This window comes from Bos javanicus, chromosome 13 (assembly GCF_032452875.1).
Source record: "Bos javanicus breed banteng chromosome 13, ARS-OSU_banteng_1.0, whole genome shotgun sequence".
Taxonomy (NCBI): Eukaryota; Metazoa; Chordata; class Mammalia; order Artiodactyla; family Bovidae; genus Bos; species Bos javanicus.
In genome coordinates, this window is record NC_083880.1 from 66,395,357 (window position 1) to 66,403,160 (window position 7,804).

Here is a 7,804-nt window from a genome sequence, read left to right on the forward strand (position 1 = left end):
CCTGAAACTGCTCTTGCTGAGGGCTCCGATAACCTCCTAATTACCAACTTCAGTGGGTGTTTTTCCATCCCTGTCTTATTGGAATTCTCTGCAGGGTCTGATATTGTTCATCACCCTCGCTTTCTTGAAATGCTCGGCTCTCTCGGTTTCCATGACAACACCCTCTCCTTGTTTTTAACCCATCTCTATGACGCTTTTTCCTTCCCAGTCTCATTAATCAGAGCCTCTGACTCAACCACCCTTGAAATGTTAGGGTCCTGAAGACTCGATATTGTGAAGATGTCAATTTTCTCCAAATTAATGTACAAATTCAATGCCTTCCTAATCAAAATCCCACCAGGATTTTCTAATGGAAACTTAATAAGCTGATTCGAAAGGTCATAAGGGAGAGGAGATGGGCAAGAATAGCCAAGATAATTTTGAGAAAGTAAAACAAGTGGTGGGAACACAATAGGAGGGAAAGGATTGAATTTGCCCTACTAGGTAGCATAGACTAAAGCAGCAGTGATTAAACAATGTGGCCAGGAACAGACACACTGATCTGTAGAACTGAAGAGTTCCTGCCATATTCTAGGATGGGCATTTCAGGAACACAAAGCTCCGCATTTCTCGGCTCTTTGAAAGGGGCCCACCCAAGCAGCCTCCCCGACATTGGACCATTTTCTTTCCGTTTCTGATCATCCCTACTTCCTACCTTCAAAACTTGCCTGATGCAGGTACCATTCTCTTAAGACCTGAACTTTTATGTGATGTCTGTTTTCTTTTTTTTGGCAGGGGGGGTTCCTATTATAAAAGTAATAAAAAGATCTTAGAGGGTGAATACATTGCATACTGTGTTCATCACACTATTCTTGTTCTCGTTTGTATTTTTGAAATCTGTTATCATAAAAACAGTGCTACCTGGTCATTGCAGAAAATGTGCACGTGACTAACGCATGGAGAACAGAAACATCTTGAACCTCAGCACCCACAGATGTGTTCTGGGAAAATGCATCTGAAAAGCACATCTTTTCTTAGTCTTTTTTATGCATTTGTTTTCAATAAATAGCTTTATTATATATGTAATTTGCACCATCCTCTTACACTGATTATATGCTAAGCATTTCTCTGTGTTAGTCAACATTCTTTGTAATTATTATGTTTAATGGCTGCCTAATAATCTACCTAATGAATGAAACATAATTTGGTTAACCATTCCCCTGGGGTGGGAGATTTTGATAGCTTTATTGTTTTTCTTCCCTTTCCCTTTTATAAATAAAGCCACAGGGCACATCTTTCTGTACCCATCTTTCCTTCTTTTAGATCGTTTTCTTGGGATGAACTTCCTGCAAATGGAATTCCTGAACCAAACAGTATGAAGCTTTGGAGGCTCTTCACACATCTTAAGCAAATTGCCTTCTAGAAAGGTTTTGCCACTTCACAGTCCTGCCAGCTGTGAACAAGAGGTCCCACGCCACCAGGACGGAGCCAGCACCGCCAGCCTCTCATTTTGTAGTGCTCCTTCGATGGGCCCAAAGTGGTAACTCTCCATCCTAATTTACATTTATTTTATTGTAACTAAGTTCAACATTTTCAACGGAGATGGCCTTTTGAACTTCATCTTTCATAAATGGACTCTTACTGTCTTTTATTGCCCCAACATTTCATTATGAAAATTCTTACTGCTCTGTGAATGTTTTATTTATGAGAACTTTCAGCACTCAGAACCTAACTTGTCCTGTATCAATTATATTTGTATTTTCCATTATAATTCTCTCCATGGCTGTGAAGTCTACAATGGCCTTCCTCAATCACAGTTGATATAATGAATCATTTCTACTTCTTTTTCTAGTTAGTAGTATTTTTCTTTTCTTTTCTTTCTTGCATTGAACTCTTTAAATAAATCACCTGGGATTGATTTTGATCATTAAGATAAAGGGAGGGGGAGGTAAAAATTGCTTTTGGTTTCCCAAATAAATATCACTTGCCATCCCCTCTTAGTGAACAATCCTTCCATTCTCTATTCATTCGTAATGTTTCTGTTCTTCTCAGAAACTACAGTGATAACCTGTGGATCTTCATTTGGGTTTTCTGTTCTATTCTATTGAGATGTCTTCCTATGTTTGAAAAAAAATTATTTCATTTTATGTTATACTGCAATATCTGTTAGGGTTAGAACTCTTGAAACCTCTGTTTCTTTTTTTTTATTCTTCTTCGTCTAGAACTTACTGATGGGAGTGTATTGTACATGTGAACAGTGTCGGAGACAGAACAAAAAGATAAAAACCTCTAGTTTCTGTGGCAGACATTGAAATTATAGAATGGTTGTTTTTTTTTTTTTCTGACTAAGTTACAAGCAAGTAGTTAAACTCCATAACTAGATTCTGCACTGCATAGCCCAGAACACCGAGTTCACCCACTTACCTGGAGTAGCCATACTAAATTGAAGAAATACAATTCTGTCCTCATAAAGACAATTTCCAGAAAGAGCCACCTGTCCCAATGAGGTACTTGGGTTACCCAGTGTGGTCCCAATGAGGTACTTGGGTTACCCAGTGTGTACCCAATGAGGTACTTGGGTTACCCAGTGTGTACCCAATGAGGTACACTAGGGTTAGCAGAGCTAATCACCATATCATTTTTTAGAAGACTGACTTTTCTGTTTCTTTCTCTTTGGTACTGTACAAGAGGTCCACCGACTTGTTATGAACAAACATTAAATCTCTATTTCTTATCAGATCGGTTGCCCAAGCATCCAACTTCCATGTCCAACTTTCTGTCTCATCTTGGGTTTCCCACAACACCATTTGTCCACACATGTATACATTTTTCGAGCTATTTCTTCTCTATGGAAATAAAATTGCAATGCTGGCCTCCATAGGGGCAGCCCAGGGGTGGGTACAACCCTGAAATCTGGAGGCAGTATCAGGAGATCTGGAGTTAGCGCTGCCCCAGTCAGCCAGGCACTGTGTCTCTGGACTTCTCAGTTCCCTTTTCTGTAAAATGGGGTTATTGTAACCAAATGAGTAGAGAGCATCAACACAACTTCATTCTCCACTCAACAACTGTGTGTGAGGAGCAGGAATTCCAGAGTGGGCAAGGAAGGAATGATCTGAAGAAATGGCCTTCAGGAAGCTTTTAGGAGAAAAAGTAAGAATTAGGGCTCTTTCAGTGGAGCTTCATGATTCAGACGGTAAAGAATCTGCCTGCAATGCAGGAGACCTGGGTTCAATCCCTGGTTGGGAAGATCCCTTGGAGAAGGGAATGGCAACCCACTCCAGTATTCTTGCCTGGAGAATTCCACAGACAGAGGAGTCTGGCAGGCTACAGTCTATGGGGTCACAGAGAGTCAGACATGACTGAGAGATTAACACTCTTCAAAACAGAGGGAAAAGGCAACTGCCAAAGAAATGACTAGAAGGGCCATGAGGGAAGTGAATGGAATGTTGAGGAAAGAAGGGGGCAGGGACCCTGCTCTGGACATTTGAGAGGAGGAGGTGTGGGGAGAGCTTTCCTGGGATGAGGGACTAAGCGAGCAAAGGCTGTAAGAGAGGAACTGGAGGAATTCGCCGCAGGCTGAGTACCATGAGTTGAACATCCAAGGGGATTGAGGAGATGAATGGGCAGATCTGGTGAGCCCTGTCAGCTTTGACAGACAGAGCCCAGATTCTGTTCTAAGGGGGATGGGAAGTCACTGAGGGACGGTGTTAGGGCGAAAAATGATACGATCTTATTTACGTATTAAGGATCTGCTTTTACTGCTGTGTGATAAGGAGAGAGGTGAGGAGGAGGAAGGAAGGCTGTGAGGCCCTTGTGGCAAGGAGATGGGGGGTGGGGGGTGAAGCAGGTGGTGGTGGAGGGGGAAGGGTCAGACTGGGGAGGATTCTGGAGATGGAAATGGCAGGATTTCCTGGGACTCGATGGGAGGCGGGGAGGGCAGGGTAGACTCCAGGCTGACTCAAAGGGCTGGGTTTGGGAAACCAGATTGAAGGCTGGGCCTTTTGCAGAGAAGTGAAAGTGAAGTTGCTCAGTCATGTCCGACTCTTTGCGATCCCATGGACTGTAGCCTACCAGGCTCCTCTGTCCATGGGATTTTCCAGGCAAGGGTACTGGAGTGGGTTGCCATTTCCTTCTCCAGGAGATCTTCCCGACCCAGGGATTGAACCCAGGTCTCCCTCATTGTAGGCAGACGCTTTACCTTCTGAGCCACCAGGGAAGTCCAGGGCAAGGCAAGTTTGGGGAGAAGAAGTTAGCATTGTGATTGGCTTTGGTATGTTGAAGAACATCAGTGTAGAGCTGTCAGCTGGGTAGCTTGGGCAGGCCAGTCTTGAGAGGGCAGGGCTAGGGACCTGCAATTGGAGTCATGAGTTCTACCCAGGATGAGAACATAGAGGAAGATGGAAGAGCCCATCCATGAGTCTTGAGGGAAATCACCACTTAGATGGTGGATGAAGAAGACAGTGAGGGGGGAGGTTTTTTTTTTTTTTTTTTTAATTTTTGGCTGCACCCCACAGCATGTAGGACCTTAGTTCTGTGACCAGGGATCGAACCCATACCCCTGTAATGGAAGGCTGAGTCTTAACCAGTGGACTGCCAGGGAAGTCCCTAGTGGGGAGGCTAACTGGGAGGTCTTGGTGTCACGGAGGCCAAGGAAAGGTGTTTTCAGGAAGAAATGTCAGCTGGATCAGAAGCTGCCACAAGCCTGAGTGAGGGAAGGGGGGAAAAGCTGAACGGGCCAATGGGAATTGTTAAAAAGAACAGGTGGGGATGATGCCCAGCCAGTGGGCAGTGCCATCACCTATGAAGAGCTGGTCCATGTTGGCAGGAGAAGTCCCAGTCCTTCCTCCTGAGTACATCCTCTGAGCACATCTCCCGGGTCCCAGCCCCCAACCCTTCCATCCCCACCAACCCTCAGAGCTTCCTTTTGCCTCTAATCTCACTCCCTTAGAAGTTCTTATAATGTCTTTTTGGTAAAAAGAAAAAAATTCTGAACCTCCATTTCAGACATTCAATTTCAAGCAGAAAATAATTATCCTGTCTCTACCTAGAGCTCGCTGCCTGTTGCTAGGTACCGAGAGTTACAAAAAAAAAAGAAAGAAAAAGAAAAAACGAATAAAGACATGGCCCCAGACATGAGGCAGGATGAAACCACTGCTAATTAGAGATGCAGTCACTATGCAGAGGGCAGAGAAAAAGCCTCCAGAAAAACATGGAGATCAGGTTCCTTGGTAATACATACATGATTTAATTTGCCCCTTTCTGCAAACACAACTAATCCCTTCACCTATACACTTAATCCCACCATCTCTTTTACCTGTCCCTGCTTTTCAAACTCGGGCTCACACAGCCATCCTCTCTCCAAATGTCAGTCTGAAAGAAATAGCACCTTCTAGAAACTTCTGTCCCCCCCAAACTCCACTTTTCCCTCCTGCTTTCTCAGTCAGCCTCTAGTTCATCCTCCATGCAGTTGGGCTTTGCTCCCTTCCCCAAAGTTGCAGTGGCAGGGGTCCCCACAGTCCAGGTCCAGGGCATGACCTCATCTCCCCCAGTGTCTGTGCCTCTGGCCCATCAGTGGCCACTCCATCCTGGAAAGTCCTCTTCAGGGGCTTTCGAGGCCCATCTTTCCTTATCTTCTCTTTCTCGAACTCTACTTTCGTGTCTACACTGGTCCCATCCAGTGTCAGTGTCATCCAGGGCTCTGTGTGCTCTTTCACTGAGTACCTTTCCTCTCAATCTCATACATCTTTAATGCTTTACAGACCCACTGGGAGCTAATTCTCCAAACTGACTGTCCAGTCCAAGCCTCCTCTGAGCTCTAGACCAACACACTCATCCTTCTCTTTAACTACCACCCTCCCACGTGCAGTCCAGAGCTCCAGAACCTGAGAGCCAGTCATCTACCAACAACTCAGACACCTCAACTCTGTGACCAAAATGAAACTCTTGGTCTTTTAAAAAAAATTTATTTGGCTGTCTTAGCTACAGCATTCGGGATCTTTGCAGCGCGCAGGACGTTCAGTTACAGCTTGCAAACTCTTAGTTGGGCCATGTGGGATCTAATCCCCTGACCAGGGATAGAATCCAGCCCCTCTGCATTGGAAGCATGGAGTCTTAGCCACCAGACCACCAGGGAAGTCCTCCTGATCTGTTTTTAATCACTTGATTATCCTTTTTTTTCATTCAAATTCCTAATCCTTCTTCCCGCCAGCCATCCTCATCTGGGGTTTCCTATTCTGGAGAATGATGCCCCTGCTATGTAGGAGACACTTAGCAGTCACCTAGAATCTCCTTTGACCTCACCTGCAACATACCATCACGAGGCTGTGGATCTTACCTCCTAACCCTTTCCATCATCACCACTAGCTTGGTCCACGCCATCATCTCTTGCTTGGTCCAGTGCAGTTATCTGTTAATTTGTCTCCTCAAATCCACCCTTGCTTCCAATGATCCAATCTTCACAGAGCAGCCAGAGTGGTCATTTAAGAGTACACATCTTGGGCTTCCCTGGTGGTCTAGTGGTTGGGAATTCACCTGCCAGTGTTGGGGACACAGGTTCGATCCTTGGTTCCGGAAGATCTCACATGCCAAGGAGCAAGTAGCCCTGTGAGCCACAAGTACTGAGTCAGTGCTGTAGAGCCCAGGAGCCACAACTGCTGGAGCCCACACACCTAGAGCCCATGGTCCGAAACAAGGAAGGCTGGTGCACCAAACCTGGGGAGTGGCCTCTGCTCGCTGCAACTAGAGAGAGTTTGTGTGTGGCAACAAAGACCCAGTGCAGCCAAAAAAAAAGTTAAAAAAAAGAATACGTATCTTTTTCATGCCCACATCCTGTTCAATGGTTTGAATGATTTCAAAGCAAGATGGACTTTGATTTCTCCAGTCTCATCATATATCATGGTTCCCTGGTCTTTGACATGATTCCCACCTGACAGTCATTTCTCTTTGCTTGTTGCTAACATAAACCACTCCTCATGACACAGACTGATCACTGACAGTCACAAAGGGCAGGACTATTTCTCTCATCAGTGACTGGCTTCTGAGTAGGTATTTGGTGCAAATCTGATCAATGAGAGTTTTTGGTGGTAGAGTCTTCTGGGAAGGGTTTCTTAGTCCTCAAAAAGAAGTATAAGGAAGAACCACTTTTTCCCATGCATCTCTGGATGTTGGTACTGTGGATATAATACCTGGAGTGGTTGCAGCCATATTGTGACCATGGGGACAGGAGCCCATACTCAGGGGCTGGGCGAACTGAAAGATGTACAAAAACTGGGTCCGTGATGACATTAGAGCTCCTCCCTTGCAACTCCTTGTTATGCATGGTAACAAATCTCTGTTTAACAATTTTTGAATTGGGTTTTCAGTCACTTGTGTCAAAATCATTCTTACTGTTAAGTGCTGTAGCCATGATGGCCTTCTGGTTTCTGGAATATATCATACACTCAGCACAGAGTTCTGCAAATGGCATATCCTTATGTGCAGAGCTCTTCTCATTTCTAGTTAATGTCCACTCCCCTGATCAAATGTTACACCTCTGACCTAGGAAGATGTCTCCATGGCACTATCAGAGTTTAAAATTAGGGATTTCTTTATTGTCTTGATTAATATCTGGCTCCCTTGCTGGAGTGGCAGTTCTAGGTGGGGAAAGATGAGGCCTGTCTTTGTTCAGTGTTGTGTACCTTCAGACACAACTGTCCCACTGTTTAGATGAACCAAGTTCATGGATAGTCAGGATCCTAGAAGGTGGTGCAACCAAAATAATTTGACAGAAATTACTTTAATGAAAGGATGACTCCCAGGGTGTGGCAGGGATAAAGGTTCCAGCAAT